This window comes from Mustela erminea, chromosome 15 (genome assembly GCF_009829155.1).
Source record: "Mustela erminea isolate mMusErm1 chromosome 15, mMusErm1.Pri, whole genome shotgun sequence".
Classification (NCBI taxonomy): Eukaryota; Metazoa; Chordata; class Mammalia; order Carnivora; family Mustelidae; genus Mustela; species Mustela erminea.
The window spans coordinates 19519856-19538637 of record NC_045628.1 but is presented as its reverse complement, the minus strand read 5'-3'; the positions used below and the strand labels follow the sequence as shown (position 1 = coordinate 19538637).

Genomic DNA, 18782 nt, shown 5'->3' with positions numbered 1-18782 from the left:
CGTTCTTGCGGGTCGAGGGCGACAGAGGGCGACACTTGTGATCGATCTCTCTCTGTCAAATAAATAAATAAAATCTTTAAAAATATATCCAATGTAAGCAACTCAATGACTCCTTGACAGTCAGAGAAATTTTGCATTAAACAGTGTCCAGCTATAAGAAAATAACACACTGTTAGGGATATTTTTCTCAGTACAAGCACCATATATAATGTCCATAATGGCAGAGACTTGTTTTTTTCACTGCTATACCCCTAGTTCTAATAAAAATATCAAGAACAAAATATGTACTAAGCATAGCATTTATTGAAAAATGAATGGTATAAACTGCAAACAAACAGAAATAGTTGAGAGTAACACAGGATTCTTACAATTCAAGACTAGAAGACAATATCTAGAAAGATTTGGGAAATGCAGAAAGTATGGAACTAAGAGTGCCTCTGAAAGGTTTAAATAAGATTGCCACCAGATTCTTAGAACTCAGAGTTCTAGTCCATTGTGAAGCTAGTTGAAAGATTGATTCTCTAGTTAATTAACTATTAGGGACAATTATAGTAGTGAAAATTAGAATTAAAAAAAAAATTAAATTCAGTCCAAGACCCTATAATAGTTATACAGATGCTTCAGCAGAAACCTCACAGTCATATGATTTCGAGTGAGGTCACATGTTTTTAGAATAGTTTTCATCAGCTTTGGAACTTTATGTCTTTTGTTGGTTAAGACCAACAACTTGCATTCCTTCTGACAATACAGCATTGTTTTTCAGACGTGGGATTCAGAGTTCTGGCTGGACTCGTAAAGGTAAGACTGAAGTTAATTACTGATTAAGAGTAGAGGACTTGGGAGCACCTGGGTGCCTTAGTCAGTTAAGCATGTGACTTTCAATTTTGGCTCAGGTCAGGATCTCAGGATAATGGGATCAAGTCCACCACCTCAAGCACCATGCTCAGCAGGGAGTCTGCTTTAGATTCTCTCTCTCTCCCACCTGCCCTGTGATGTGTTTTTTCTCTCTCTCTCTAATAAATAAATAATTTTTTTTTCTAATAGGGGAGGACTTGGGTTTTCTGAGATAAACAAACATTTTTTCTAATTAGATAAAATTATGCGAGGAAAGTAAACGTGTTGGAAAGTATAAAGTGCATTCAATATCAGAGATTAATGTACCATATTAGCAGAGAGAAAGAAGTCATGTTTTTTTAAATAATTCAATAGACTCTTAAGCCTTAAAATTCAGCTAAATCCTATTGAAGAAATCTCCTATTTGAAGCAGTCTCAAAAAAATGGAAGCCTGAACAATAACAGACTTTTTACCCAAAATCATGTGGCATTCCTTCCCCAAAGCTACTTATTTGAAATAAAACCTTTGAATTAAAGAAAAGTTCAGGAGGACATTTCTATGATAAGAAAATAATTCTATATTTAGTTGAGAAACATTTTATAAAGTATTATAATATTTCTATGCAATTGGTAAATATTTTCCTGACTATAATTTAGACTGTCAGATTGCAAAAAAAATTGAAAAATCCCTAGGAGAAATATGAATGGATCTATCATATTTAAAGGGACAAGGACTGATACAGATTTTGTTACTGAACAAACCTAGTCTTCTGTGTTCAAGGAATGTCAAACAGCACAAAATTGTGGTTATTTTTATATTTAATTTTTTGTTTCTTTTAATTCTGTACTATATTATAAAACCAAAATAAAGCTATCATAGTACAAGTTTTAATGCTAAACATATATTTGACAGTTATAGTTTCCTTATATTTTAATTAAATATAATTGCATTTTTCATCTAAATTTACACTTGTACAAAAAAATGCATTTCCTTGAGACACTATCTTGTCATAGCACTAGGAGCTATGTGAGCTATAGAAAGATTCAAGGAAATCTAAAGTACTATCTACACAATTCACCAGAAGATATGTATCTTTAAGGGAAAAATTGAAATAGTTCTCAATATTAAGGGTTTTCTTAAAAGGGCTTTAAAAAAAAAAGTAAGTATTTTCAGTTCTTTGAGCCATCTGGTCTCTGTTACAACTACATGACTCTGCTACTGTTAACACAAGAGCAGCTATAGACAATATTTTGAAAATAGGTGTGGTTTTAATTTCTTAATTAAGTAGAACTTATGTTAAGTATTCTTATCACACATACACAAAACATAGTAATGGGAAACAGGGCAGGAGGGAAACTTGGGATGTGATGAATCTGTCTGTGGACTTATTGATAGTGATGGTTTCACAGGAGCGTACTTATCCCCAAATTGATAAGAGTCATGTATAGTGAATATGTATAACTTTTTACATATCAATCATTGCCCAATGAAGTGTTTTAAGAAGTAACATTAAAAAATAAGTATGCTGTGTTTCAATAAGACTTTAATATAGTATGGATTTCACCCATGGGGTACAGTTTTTTTCTGAATGGCATTTCCTACAAAAAAAAAATCTACAGCTTCCATGTAAGTGGACAATTGTGGCCTAAATATGAAGACCAACTGCCTCTATAGTGGAGAATGGTCTAGTGATTACTCAAGAACCATCAAAGCATCAATGATTCATTCTCTTCTCAGGTCTTAATCTGGAATTCTTTCTTTACAGCAAAAAGAAAGAGGATAAAAGCCCCCACAGCAAAAGGGACAGAACAGTGTTTATTTAGCCCAGGTAACAGAGAAGAGCTGGCCAGGATACAGAACACTGACATTAGATCAGCACAGAGAACTACAGCAGTTCAGTCACAGCCAGCAAAAGGTCACCCCCCAGGGTAATAAATAACCAGCAACAGTGTGATTTTTGGAGGAAGTAACCTTTTCTAATACAATGAGGAAATGCTCATCTTTACAGTAAAGTCAACTGCAGGGAAGAGATAAGTAAGTTTTACCAAACAGTAAGTTATCTGCAACAAGGCACTGGCATGACAAAGGCTCTTGACCTGTGTTAGGAATCTCATGGGGTATATAAAGAAGAGCAGAAAAAGTGGCGGAAAAAAGACAGTCTGGGGCAAACCAAAAAGAGGTATTTTTCTTAATCACATGAGACAAGATTTTCACAAGGTCCTGACCAAGATAGTCTAAAGATTTCCCTGAGCTTGACTAAATTTAGACAGGTTTCTTCTAGACTTTAGGCCCTGGCCTCCCTTTTCTTAGAGCATTTTCTTTAGCAAACTTGTAATTGCACTTTCTCTGATCCTTTGAAAGATAAATCCTTTTAAAAAACTCTTGCCAGTTTTATAACTCAAGAATGTTTTTCTCAAGGGCCCAGGAGGCAGTGCTTTGAAGTGTAAACATGAAGGAAGATAGAGCTGCTATCTCCCAATCTTCACTGGGCACCTATCTCCAACTTATAAAACTACTTCTTGTCATGAAGTTAGAAGAAAGTTTATTTTCTTTCAGATAAAGCCAATTAGCAAAATCAGATGGTCTATGATTTCTGCACCTCACTTATTTTTTTAAAATATTTATTTATTTAAAAGAATGAGAAAGAGAGAGAGAGAGAGAAAACGAGCCAGAGGAGCAGAGGGAGGAGGGAGACCCAAGCAGACTCTATGCAGAACAGGTAGCCTTTATGCAGGACTCAGTCCCAAATCATGAGATCATGACCTGAGCCAAAACCAAGGGTCACACGCTTAACTGACTGTGCCACCCAGATGCCTCTCTGTACCCCAGTTCTTAAAAACTCTTCCACTCTCTTTGTTTCAGCAAAGCTGAATTCAGACTGTGTCTGGTCTCTATTCCCTATTATAATAGACTCACATAAAATCTTCCATAACTGTTTAACTTTGGTGCACTTTGCTTTCATGGTCCTTTGTAAGAAGTTAAAAACAAAAATGAAAGTCCTCTCTTTATTATGTAATTATGATAATTAAAGCAGGAAAAGTTAATTTCTTAAGATAATAATTGATGTCTAATTTCTGCCACATTTTCCTATTTATCTGAGTCACCATGGAAACTGTTGGCTTTATTACCTCAGGAAGTTAGTCCTGATTGACTTGATGCAGAATTCACCTGAAACTGGCTTTTCCCTGCCTCAAACCCTAAACTATATAAAAAGTTTATACTAGGAGCAAAGGAAGGGGACGGGTACCCATTTGAGAATAGAGGCAGAAGCAGAGAAAGAAGGGAAAGTTAAGATTTCCCCACACTGTATAGGAAATGCAGTTCTGGGGCTCCGTAAGAAATGATGACTAGACCTTGGGTATTTTATTGTACTCCAGGAAAGTGATAGGATCTGTAATGCAGTGGGCAAACAGAAGACCTAATTTAAAACAAACAAAAAATACAAGAAAGCTCTTCAATGAAGGATGCCCAGTAATGTCAAGTAATTCCAAGACACCAGCCTAGCACAGAAAAAAAAGATCAGATATACTTGAGGAACTATGTGACATTGAGCAACACACACTCCCATAATCAAAATGTGCACCAAAGACCAGAGAAACCAGTTTCTTTTTTTGCTCTAATATTCTTCTTCCAAAGATCTTTGTACAGTTCTAGAGGAAAGGAAGAATCTCCAGTGCCTAAAGTTGTATTTCTCATAGTCCTGGCAAAATAATGGTTTAGATTTTGATTCAACATGACCTAAAGAATGTAAAGTAAAGTGACATTTCTGCACAGCTCAGTTTGTGGATTCAGGTTTATACCCCCTATAATAACAGTAGTTTCAAAATATTAAGATTTTTTTTATAATATTTCACATGCATTAACATATTTTTACCAGGAGGTTATAAAGTAGGTATAGATTTTACACTATATAGATTTTAGATAATGAAAATGAGGAATAGAAAAGTTAACTAACAAAAATTATGGTATAGAACAGTGTTTAATCTATGAATGGTTGTCATTTCATCCTACAGGCTTAGTCTTTCAGAGTTAACATTTTCATTTTTTGTGTTAAAAATACCAAGACAAGAACACAACTAAGAATTTCTTTTGTAACCTCTATTTTTATCTACAAGAGAATATGAAGCAGTATATCAGGCATGCTTATAAAATTAATTATAGATGATCCAATGTCTATGGCTCATTGGGTGCCCCCCACATTTATGCACGCAGGTGCACATGCACGAGTGTGTACGCATGCACACACACACACACACACACACACACACACACACCCCTTACTGGATTTGTGCCTCTAGATAGGAAACATCCATTACACCAGTGAAAGAGGTTAACAGCAAAAGCAAGGGGAAAAGAGCTCTTAATTTTCCGAAGTATGTATCTCAAATGCACTGTGCAAGGTATAAAGCTAATTAATAAAGAACACAAGAAAGAAAAGAGGGAGAGAGGAAGGAAGGGAAGGACGGAGGGGACACAAAGAAAGAAAAGAAAAGAGGGAGGGAGGGAGAGAGGAAGGAAGAAAGGAAGGAAGGAAAAAGTTCACTAAAGGAAAAAGTGTCCTTTCCTCCTGCTTCCCCCGTTCTTCTGCTGGGCTAAAGAAAGAAGCAGTGGAGGAAGGGAAGACAATCAGGACTAAAACTAGATTATCCAGACAAGTTTCCCAGAAAATAAACTGATGGCATCGTGTCACAACGGCCTCAATAAAAAGGTTTGGGGTGAAAAAGAGTAGGGAAAGACTGAGCATTCTGAATTTATTGCCAAACAATTAAAATTAAGCAAGAAACATGGAAAGATTCCTCTCTAACATTTCCTCTATTGAAGTTCATTAAGATATTCATGTGAGGAACAGTTACTACATATAATTCACCTGATATACTTACTCTTATTTAAATATAGTCTTTCAGAAACCATTTTATTTGCAAATTTGTCCACACATCAGAATATGAAAAGGAAAGAAAAAGAAAAAAGTGGACCCTAAAATAGTAATTATTAAAATAAACTTATATCACTGCCCAAGTTATTGCTTTAAAATAAAATAAGCGATAAATAATATCTAGAAATAGCATAATTTCTGGAATATATTCTTACATTTTTTCACTCCTTCAAATTCATATTCATCTAATAATTTCTTTCAGGCAATATATAAATAATTATATATGACATGAGAGTATTCTTTCATGCAGGAGTGTGTAATGCAGGTAAAATTACTATTGTTAATATTTTAAATTTAAAAATATATTGAAAGACTGGCAAAAAAAAACCAAAATCATCTTGATTTTTTAAAGTTTTTATTAAATTTCAGTTAGTTAACTAACATTTTTTAATAAATGTAACTTGCAGTAACTTTTAATACAGATGGTCCCCAACTATTCTAATCCAATTTAGGATTTTTTAACTTTACAATGGTTCAAAAGCAATATGCATTCAAAAGAACCTGCACATCACATTTAAAGTTTTACTCTTTTCCTGGGCTAGTGATACACCATAAAGACTCGTGATGCAGGGCAGTGGCAGTGAGCCAGGGCTCCCAGGCAGCTTCCTGATCATGAGGGCAAACAACTGAGATACTTACAATCACTCTGTATCTATATAGTCATTCTGTTTTGACTTGAAGTGCAGTATTCAATAACTATATGAGTCAACATTTTATTACAAAATAGACTTTATGTTAGATGATTTTGTCCAACTGTAGGCTAATGTAAGTGTTCTGAGCATGTTTAATTTAGACTAGGCTAGGCTGTAATGTTTGGTAGGATAGGCATATTAAATGCATTTTGGGGGGTGCCTGGATGGCTCAGTTAGTAGAGAATGTGGTTCTAGACATCAGGTTTGTAAGATGAACTACATTTTGGAGAGAGAATTTATTTAATAAAAAACAATCCATTTTTGACTGATGATATTTTCAATTTACAATGGATTTATTGTGATAGAACCGTATTATAAGTCCAGGAAGATCTGTATATTGAAAAAAATATGATATGAGTGGCAGAACAATATATAAAAAATAAGGCAAGAAAAGAAGAGGAAACCCTCTCACAATTCAGACTGGGTTTACTCCAGCAAACAATATTGCCATGAAATCAGCCTTATATGCAAAATCACTTCACAATTATACAAGGTAAGAGTATAGTCATCACTTTATGTGCACATCAGAGTATAGAATATAGAATAAAAGCTGTATTTGTTAATAATGGAGTGTGTTAAATATGTTAAATACATTATAATTTTAGGAAAATGTGAAGTTATAAAATGCACAATTGCTATAAAATGAAAAGATAAGTTAAATACAAAAAAGAGCAGCCATTTTAAATCAAATCCAATCTACTCATTTGATGATTCAGAGACGAAAATCAAATCACTTAAAAGTCATTTTATCACAACAAATTTATGAGGCCAGCATTAGCTTTATACCAAAATCAAACAAGACAGTAGAATAAAATGAAACTGATCTCTCTCATGAATTTAGATTCAAAAACCCTCAACAAAATTTGAGCAATTGAGTTCAGCAATGTATAAAAAGAATAGTACAACAAGACTATGTTGGCTTTATTCAGATATGCAGGATTGATTTAATATTTGAAAAATAATAAATGTAATTTACTATATCAATATTCATTTATTATAAATACCTTTAGAACATGAGATTAGAGTAGATATTTTCTCTATCTCACAAAGAGCATGTACAAACAACCTATAGTTGGCACTATACATACTGTAAAACTGAGAAATTCTACTTTTAGGCATATATCCCAAATAAAAACTTATTTTCAGACAAAAAGTTATACATGGATATTCATAAAACCTGAATAAAAGCCAATGTCAAAAATGACACAGACTGCATAGATGCATATAACTTTCAATAAATAACATAATTCTAAAAATGAAGGACATATTAGTGGTTTTTAGCTTTAGGGTTTTAGAGGGGCAGAGTCAGTGTGACTATAAAGGGATAGTAGGACCAAGTCTTACAGTAATGGTACAATTCTTCTGTTCTTGAGTTTTGTGGTAATTGGAAGCTATACATGGAATAAAGTTACATAGAACTACACACACATCCTTGCACAGGAAATGCATGTACAACTGGTGAAATCTAAATAATTCTAAATAAATTTTATATCAAGGTCAATTTTCTGGCTTTGATAATTGTATTATCATAGGTAAGACACTACCACTGAAAGAAGTTAAGTGAAGGGTGCATAGGATTTCCCTTAAATTTCTTCACACCATCCTACGAATCTAAAATTCTTTAAAATAAATTGTTTATAAAAATCAATTTTAGGTAATAAAATATAATGTAAAAGGTAAAATATTTAGTGTTACATGCATGTTTGAACAATTTTAAATATATATTAAAAACACTTTAGATTATGAAATAATATCATTCCATCTATAAACATGTCAATACTTGTAAACATTTCTAAACTGATTCTAGCCTCCCAAATATAGCAAGCATGAATAGAAGGATTATTTTATCAGACAATGGACTTCACTACAGATTTTGAGTTTAAGTTTCCCCTTTAAAAAAAAAAAAATCTGCTTTACCCTATTCAGAATGGAATTTCTTTGGGAGTGGTAAAGGATTATAATTTCAGAAAGAGCATGTCCTTTGGTGTGTATGTTGAGGGGAGTGGGAAGTGTATGAATGTGGTGGAGCTGTTACAACTCAAAACATAATGCCAATAGTAGCAAAAAAATAAGTATTTTTCAGAAATCCTCAAAATGAAATTATACTGTAGAAAATGTATGTATTCTAATTTCTCACTAGCTTTCTCATGGTACAAAGAATGCTTGGAGCTGACCCAGTGACTAAAATAGTTTATTCCTTTGAAAGAATAAGTATCACATGCATTATTGCAATATATTTTCCTTCTTGTATTGCCAGTAAGAATATTTTTGTTCATTTTATTTTGGCAGCACCAGGAATAAAATGTAATAATTTTTCATAAAATATTTCAACTAAACAGATTCTGTCTTCAAAGAATGTACAAAGAGTAAGCTGATAATTTTAGATTAAATACCAAGATGACTCAATGTATATGTACATATTCATTCATTTATTATGACTCATTATTAATTCTCCATTATCCTAAAAGTATAAGTAGTTTGTCTCAGTTGCTTTCTTAAGCACTGTTGCAATTTTTAATTACATATTTGTAGAACAAAAATGAATGTACAAGTGGAGGAAATATCTGAAGAATGTACCAAAATGTATGAAATGGAGAGAAAGACACTATTGTTTCCATAGTAACAGCAGGCTTAACTGGTTGCTGTAGCACCATGGAAACTGAAGAATAAAGAATATGGAGTACATAGAAAACATAAATTTCCCAAACTAAAAAATTCATATAGGTAAATTTGGCACCTAACTATGAAGAGCCACCCTTTCCTAATTCTACTTGGGATCAGGATCCTGTTTAGTCTTAACAGACCTTGGCTTAGGAAACTAGAAAAAGCTATTGTCCCAATTTTTATAAGAACTGCACTAGTTCATTGTTAAAATGTGTCTGGCTGATCTCTATGACAGTTGTAAGGATTACGTAAAATGAGATAATATATGAGAAAGTGCTCCACAAATTTTAAGGAGTTATACAAATTCATCACTGTTATTCTTCCAAATCTTGATAATTAAAGTCTGTCACTTCTCTTGTTAGTAATACCACCAATTCTTGTATGTGTCTGCTAAAAAAAAAAGTTATTTTGATTATTTTATTTTGCACAGAAAGTTTATTTCTTTAAATTTTTTCCCCAAATATTTAAGTCTAGCTTTCTCTTTTTACACTAGGATAACTAAAAATTAATACAGAGATTACATGATTAATGCAATGGATGAAAAAACAGATGGAGCCTTAGACCTGTGGCCAATTTTCTTAGGGTAGAAAAAATTAGTTGAATCTGATGGTCCAGCGCCATAACATATAATTTCTTAGCTTTTTACATGCAAGTCTGATATAATGGATATACGTTTTAGATTAAGTTTCTTTACATGATGATTTAATTTAAATAAGAAAATAATGTTTGGGCATTGCTTTACATCTTTAATTTTAAATACAATGTTCCATTATACTTTTTCTCCCACTATATAAAAAGCATAGGGAATTTTATGTGAGTCTGAGTGACATGGTTAAATGTTACTTTTACATTTACCTCCTCTCTCTCTGCCTGCCTCTCTGCCTACTTGTGATCTCTCTGTCAAATAAATAAATAAAATCTTTAAAAAAATCTGAGTTAATTTTCTCAAAACAATAGAAAGAATCATGTTAAAACCACTCTTAGTTTTAATGACATGGAAACAGAGAATAGTGGTTAAGCATTTAGAGTCTGGAGATATACTGTGTGGCTATCAATCCATCTCTGGTGCTTACCATTTCTGAGATGGGATAAATTCTTTTGCTCTCTGCCTCATTTTACCACTGTAAATAAGGGATCATAGTAAGTACATTACAGTTGATTTCAAGACTAAACAAACTAAAATGTCAAAAATAATTAGAAAATAAAATGTCATGTGTCTAGCATGAAAAAGTCGCAGAGTGAGTGATCATTATTATTTGGGAAACATTCATCTTTATTTACAAATATTTCAGTTTTGCTGGGCAAGAAAATACACTGCTAAAGATGAAGGATAGAGGAACCAGAAAAGACTTCAAATTAGCCAAAGGAATATTGAAAAAGAAAGCCAAAGTTGGTGGCATCACAATTCCAGACTTCAAGCTCTATTACAAAGCTGTCATCATCAAGACAGCATGGTACTGGCACAAAAACAGGCACATAGATCAATGGAACAGAATAGAGAGCCCATAAATAGACCCTCAACTCTATGGTCAACTAATCTTCAACAAAGCAGGAAAAAATGTCCAATGGAAAAAAAGACAGCCTCTTCAATAAATGGTGTTGGGAAAATTGGACAGCCACATGCAGAAAAATGAAATTGGACCATTCCCTTATACCACACACGAAAACAGACTCCAAATGGATGAAGGACCTCAATGTGAAAAAGGAATCCATCAAAATCCTTGAGGAGAACACAGGCAGCAACCTCTTCGACCTCAGCTGCAACAAATTCTTCCTAGGAACATCGCCAAAGGCAAGGGAAGCAAGGGCAAAAATGAACTATTGGGATTTTATCAAGATCAATAGCTTTTGCACAGCAAAGGAAACAGTTAACAAAACCAAAAGACAACTGACAGAATGGGAGAAGATATTTGCAAACGACATATCAGATAAAGGACTAGTGTCCAAAATCTATAAAGAACTTAGCAAACTCAACACCCAAAGAACAAATAATCCAATCAAGAAATGGGCAGAGGACACGAACAGACATTTCTGCAAAGAAGACATCCAGATGGCCAACAGACACATGAAAAAGTGCTCTATACCACTCAGCATCAGGGAAATACAAATCAAAACCACAATGAGATATCACCTCACACCAGTCAGAATGGCTAAAATTAACAAGTCAGGGAATGACAGATGCTGGCGAGGATGTGGAGAAAGGGGAACCCTCCTACACTGTTGGTGGGAATGCAAGCTGGTGCAACCACTCTGGAAAATAGCATGGAGGTTCCTCAAAATGTTGAAAATAGAACTACCCTATGACCCAGCAATTGAACTATTTGGTATTTACCCTAAAGATACAAACGTAGTGATCCAAAGGGGCACGTGCACCCGAATGTTTATAGCAATGTCCACAATAGCCAAACTATGGAAAGAACCTAGATGTCCATCAACATATGAATGGATCAAGAAGATGTGGTATATATACATAATGGAATACTATGCAGCCATCAAAAGAAATGAAATCTTGCCATTTGCGACAATGTGGATGGAACTAGAGCGTATCATGCTTAGCAAAATACGTCAAGCAGAGAAAGACAACTATCATATAATCCCCCTTATTGAGGAAGTGGTGATGCAACATGGGGGCTTAAGGGGTTAGGAGAAGAATCAATGAAACAAGATGGGATTGGGAGAGAGAGAAACCATAAGTGACTCTTAATGTCACAAAACAAACAGGGTTGCTGGGGGGAGGAGGGTTGGGAAAAGGAGGGTGGGGTTATGGACATTGGGGAGGGTATGTGCTTTGGTGAGTGCTGTGAAGTGTGTAAACCTGGCGATTCACAGACCTGTACCCCTGGGGATAAAAATATATTATATGTTTATAAAAAATTAAAAATTAGAAAAAAGAAATCTAAGCAAAAGGATGAGAAATAATCATATGAAAAGATGTTCCATATCATGGAGTCATCAGGAAAATGCAAATTAAAACAACAATTATATAGCCATTAGCTATTAGAAGAGCCAAAATAGGAAATACTGGCCAAATTCTGGCAAAATGAAGAGCAACAAAAATTTTCATTCATTGTTATTTAGAATGGAAAATGATACAGCTACTTTGAAAGACAGTTTGGAGCTTTCTTACAAAACTAAACACACTCAAAATTAATGTCTTTAAATTTCACTTATTTTACCTTATACTGGTAAGATGTTATTTTTGATATACATTTCAACTTTTATAATTGTGATATTAATGTAAAAAGCAAGCCTATTATAGTCCCCAAACCGAATGTGACCTAATCTATAGATGCCAAGAATTGGTGGGTTCCAACCAGTCAGGTTCAGAGGGGAATTACTGGATAGAAAGCATACAGGAACTATAAGACTCTGGTATGAATATCTAGGAGAAGGTGCCATACAGTAGTAGCATCCAAAGGACACAAAATACAAGGGAGTTGCAGAGATAGAAGGCCATGAACATCTTGGGAATAAATCCATACACTGTCTTACTTTCTTAACGTGAGAAGAATAAAGATTTACATACTTAAAAACATTTAAGTTACACAACCAAATAAATGTATATAATATATTCATATACTTTTCTGAAGTCAGGGACACTGTATTTTTCACTTCAATGTTTTGTACTTTATTTGTGAATGAAAGAATACATGAGTGAGTTAATAAGGGTCAGTTCTTCTAGAAATATACTCTCTCACTCTAATCAGTAGTCCTTTGAGTTAAACAGGTCTGCAATTAAGTATAGAAAATTAAAGAAACAATTCACTAATTTTCATATATTTGAAGTAATATGATAGATAATGCTGAATGAATTTAATACAATATTTTTGGAATGTAGTTTGCTATTAAAAATATATCAGGGCTTTACATAGAATTTAAAATTCATGATAAATAGTAAGTTTTCACTAATTGACAAAACTGAAAGCTGCAAACGTTTGAATCAGTAAAATTAATTTGACAGTTCAGCTATCATTCTATAAAGTGAATAGCCTTTCAAAGCAATTAATTAAAGGTGCCTTGTAAAAGAGAACTATATCTATGTATTCATAAATAAATTTATAATTAAACCAAAATAACTTTATGGAATATTGATGTAAAATTAATTTGTTTTGTATTTTTAAAATACTGACCATATATATTTTTATTGAATTCCAAATTTAACATGTTATCAAAGTGTATTTTATTCTTTTAGGTGTAATAACAAATGGAATAACTTTCTTCTCTTTCTGCTATTTTGTTATTAGTGTAGAGAAATGCTACAACTTCTGGGTATTTCATATCCTGCAACTTTACTGAATTCCTTTATTACTTCTATTAGTTTTCTGATTGAGTCTTTAGGGTTTTCTCCATATAATTTAATGTTATCTGTACATAGTGAAGGTTTAACTTCTTCCTTACCAATATGGATGCCTCTTATTTTTTTTTTCTTGTCTGATTGCTATGGCTATGACTTCCAGTACTATGTTGAATAAAAGTAGTGAGAGTTGACTTCCTTGTCTCGTTCCTTATCTTAAAGTAAAAGCTCTGTTTTTCACCATTGAGTATGATATTAGATAGAGTTATGTTCCCTCTAAACCTACTTTGTTGAGAATCTTTATGAACAGATGTTGAATTTTGTCAAATGCTTTTCTGCATCTATTGAGGTAATTATATGATTTTTATTCTTTGCTTTATCGATGTGGTATATTGCAATGACTGATTTGCAAATATTGAACCACACTTATATCCCAGAAATAAATGCCACTTGATCATGGTGAATGATTCCTCTAATATATTGTTGAATACAAATGATATATCTGATAAGGAGTTAATATCCAAAATATATAGAGAGCTTATACAACTCAACACACAAAAAAATCCCAAATAATCCAATCCAATTGATTTTTAATGGACAAAATACCTGAATAGACATTTTTTCCAAAGAAGACATACAGACGGCCAACAGTCACATGAAAAGATGCTCAGCATCATTAATCATCAGGGAAATGCAAACAAAATCACTGACTCCTATCAGAATGGATAAAACACAAGAAAAACACAAGAAATAAAAAGTGTTGGCAAGATGTGGAGAACAAGGAACCCTCATGCACTGTTGGCAGGAATGTATATTGGCACAGCCACTGTGAAAAACAGCATGGGAGTTCCACAAAAAATTAAACATAGAACTAGCCTATAATCCAGCAATTGTTCTACTGGGTATTTATCCAATGAACACAAAATCACTAATTCAAAGGAATACATATGCCCTATATGTATCACAGCATTCTTTACAATAGCAAAGATATGGAAGCAACATAATGTCCATTGAAAGATGAAAGAATATATATAGAATTCCATATGAAGTGGAATTTTATACAGACATAAAAAAGGATGAGATCTTGCCATCTGCCATAATATGGATGGACCTAGAGGGTATTGTGCTAAGTGAAATAAATCAGACTGAGAAAGACCAATACTGTATGATTTCACTCATATGTGGAATCTAAAAGACAAAACAAACAAATGAACGAATAAGCCAAAAGCAGAATCAAACATATAATTACAGAAGACAAATTAATGGTTGCAGGGAAAGGGGGAGGAAGCTATGGGGATGGACAAAATGGGTGAGGAGGGGAAGGAAATATAGGCTTCCAGTTGCAGAATAACTAAGTCATGGGAAGGGTGCCTGGGTGGCTCAATAGGTTGTGAATCAGACTTTTGATTTCAGCTCAGGTCTTGATCTCAGGGTCGTGAGTTCAAGCCCTGCATAAATAATAATAATAATAACAACAACAACAATAACAACAATAAGCCATGGAAATAAAAAGCACAGTATAGGGAATATTTGTCAATGATATTGTAATAACATTTTATGGTGACAGATGGTAGCTACACTTGCAGTGAGCACATTATAATGTATAGAGAAATTGAATCACTACATTTTGCACCTAAAACTAACATAACATTGTGTCCACTATATACACCTTTAAAAAATTAAAAAAAAAATTAAATGTGTTTCCTATAAGATACATGTTAGAAAGAATAAATATTAATACAAATTGGACATGGCAGAGAATTCTCTTTTTAGGAGATTTATTTCACAAGTTTAGACTCTTTCTATTCTCATCTTAGTTTAACTTCACTTTCAAAATATGTCAATTAGCAAAAATCAAAATTAAATAATTCAAATTCAACAGCACACAAGTAAATGTTTACCCTGTTATTGTAGTTATCATTATCTTTACTATCATAAAAAATACTGAAAGGATTATCTGAATTTTATTATAAATCTCATTTTTGCTTTTTTTTCCTGAAAAAGATGAAATAATATCAAAATATGAAGCATTCTTTCATCATCATTCCTTATTTCTTCTAGTTTTTAAAACTAGTACTAATACCTTCAATTAATCATTTTACCCAAACAGAAATAACAAAATCACATACTTCATTTGTTCTTTCATTATGCATTTCTTTTTTTTTTTTTTTTTTTTTTAAAGATTTTATTTATTTATTTGAGAGAGAGACAGTGAGAGAGAACATGAGCGAGAAGGTCAGAGAGAGAAGCAGACTCCCCGTGGAGCTGGGAGACCTATGTGGGACTCGATCCCGGGACTCCGGGATCATGACCTGAGCCGAAGGCAGTCGTCCAACCAACTGAGCCACCCAGGCGTCCCTCATTATGCATTTCATTATGTTCTTTCATTATGATACATTATTAATGTATCAATACATTAAATTTCAACATTGTAAATAATAATTGAAGAGTCCTATAAAATCTCATGTTATAGGACAGAAACGTCATACCTCCCTGTGATTGAATAAGCACAAAACATTGGAAGTACAGTTTCAATTTCGGTCTTCTTTTCTGTTGAGGCTTTTTGTGTTTTTTGTTTTTTTTTTTTTTTCATTTTTATAGTAACTCTATTTCAAATTATGCTCTTATTCTATTTGCCCCCAAGAGCCACTTTGTTTTCAAGAGGCCATCTCATAACTACAGGAAAGTTAACTGGGTAGATGATGTATATCCATTTATTTGCTTGATGAAAACCAGTGCTTAAATATGTCCCCAGCCTATCCTCCAATGTTGTAAGCCACTACCACTCCAAAATATCACCTGTGATATGACCATTCATATTTTCCTCATAGGATGGACTGCAGTAAAGGGACGTCTCAATGTGCCCTTACATTGTCATTGATAAAATGCCTCTTAAACCTGAATTCACTCATTGAAGAAAGAGCCAACCTTATATTCATAGTAAGTGTATTTCCAAAGAATTTAACATTGATGCCTGATCATTTTATTATAGAATCAAAACACAGGTTTTGATCTGATTTGGTTAACTCCTTAAGAAATAAGAAATGGCCCTATCCATAGAAAAGATTACCTACAATTTATGGAACTACTATTTTGTTGATCCTTTTCTACTTGCATTCTCACCATTCTGTTCTAGAATTCAGGGCTGACCCATGCCAGTACTGAGACACGGAATAGTATTTTCTACTCTCCAGAAACAGGAGGCTATTTTAGGAGTCTGTGTTTCTTTTACATTAGTTGTCTTCCTCTTCCACCCGTTAAGCCATACCTAGTGTTAGGAACTGAAATGTGTTGTCTAAAACTTTGTAGGTTGAAATCCTAACTACAATGTGATATGGGAGGTGGTGCCTTTGAAATAATAATTGATTATGAAGCTAAAACCCACGTGAATGGGATCCTTATAAGAAGAGATGCGAAAGGCTGCTCCTTCTCCCAGCTCTCCACCACGTGAGAATACAAGGAAGAAAGGCTATATGAAAACGAGGCAGTGGGTCCTCATCAGACACTGGATCTGCAGGCACCCTGATCCTGGACTTCCAAGTTTCAGAACTGGGAGTAATAAATATTTGTTGTTTAAGTTGTCCAGTTTGTGGTAATTTGTCTTAGCACTGAAACTCATACATCTAGTATTCAAACCTAGGTCAAACATCATATTTCACCTGAAGCTTCTCCTGACTTTAAAGAGCTCATTAAATTTCCTTCTGTTATGAAATTTTACAAATTTGCACATCTCATTTAATCCCTATAATGAATCTATTCTGTATGTATAAATATATCCCACTTCACAGATAGAAAACAAAATTACAGCAATTCTAGAACTTTCTCAAATCATTCAACTATTTATATATAGAAGGCTGTTTTTATTTAAACTAGTTTCACGGAAAAATCTCTGCACTCTTCATTAACCTAACCTGCCATCTTCCCTTCCTCCCTTCCTTCCCTCCCTCCCTCTTTTCTCTCTCTTTCTCACCTCCCCCTCCTCCCTGCCCTTCCATTTTCACATCTCTGTTTAATGGAATGCTTTTTAGTTACATGCTAACGTATCATTCTCAATACCTAATCAGTGTGCTATTTGAGGGCAAAAAATATATTTTGTAGTATCTGTAGACAAAGCACTCAGCAAATTTCCTGGCACACAGTAGGTGCCAAATGAATATTTATTAATCTAACCTGGAAAAAAGACTATGTTTGTTCAGGAAACTCTACACTGTTTATTATGAGCAAGTGTCTTTTGCTTTTCTCAAAGACTTTCCAAGAAATAAATTACTTTTGAATGCACACATTATTCCATTTTGGCCTGCCTGGAAGGATTATTTAAAGCCCTGTAACTAATATAATCAAGGTAGTGTGACTTGAAGGATGCATTTTCTGGTACAGCTCAAGAAAACATTTGGCACCTTAACTTAGCTCACTGATATGAACTAATAGGTTTAATAGTTCTCTCAGGATGCCGAGGTACTTCTCTGAGAGATGCTACAGGAATTTTTGCACATTAAAAGTAACAGATATAATTTATTATTGTCTCTATCATGTCTTAAGAAGTCTGATCTACAGGGATTCTTTTTAGTTGTTGCATTCAAAGGTGATTCCCACGTAAACAGTAAATACAAAAAGAGCATCATTGAGTATATTTGAACTCGGCAGTTAGCGGCATATCAAGTCATTTACACTTTTTGGCAGCTTCCTGGAGTATAGCAATGCTGTTTCCTGCCATTAACAGATGGAGTCTCAATATGAGCACTGCTACTGTAAAACCTACAATATGTCAGGTTAAAGATTAAGTGAAATCAGTGTTACAATTGTGTGTACTGTGCCAGTTATAAGCTTCATGAATTTACTTATTAAAGATCAAGATTTGTGACAAAAACTTCACTATGGGTAAAATGCACTATGGAAAACAACTTACATCCCTGATGTGAGTGACAGGTGCTATGGAATCTGCAAAACATAATGCTTCTCTGCTTTCCAAATTAAAGATATACAAAACAAGAACATTTTTATGGGTTGCTGTTAAGGTCGACGGATCAAGAAATTGGCAGCTTCTAAAATGTTTTAAATACATATAATTGCGTACATCAACACCAAGAATTTCTACTCCTCCTTTTCCAGGTAAATGGTTTAATCTCAAGCAGCATTGTTTTAATATTCATAAATTTCACTGGATATGTTGTTTAAAATATGTGGACTCGAGATACTTACTTTCTCTTTGTATTTAAACTCAAATGTCTTGTAATAATGCAAAGCATTGGGTTGTCAAATCACTCAAAAAATCAGAGAACTTGACCATCATCAAGATATATTAATAGTTTTGAGCACTGGGTGTTATATGCAATTGATGAATCACTAAACTCTGCCTCTGAGACT

At 33.6% G+C, this 18782-nt stretch overlaps 1 long non-coding RNA gene across 1 annotated transcript; it reads left to right on the top strand.

The window, feature by feature from the left end:
* The first annotated feature begins 584 nt into the window (after positions 1-584).
* On the top strand, positions 585-16993 carry LOC116574338. Its single transcript, XR_004279223.1, has 3 exons — positions 585-798; positions 16250-16358; positions 16728-16993. It is a non-coding gene; the product is annotated as an uncharacterized LOC116574338 (long non-coding RNA).
* Positions 16994-18782: the final 1789 nt, after the last annotated feature.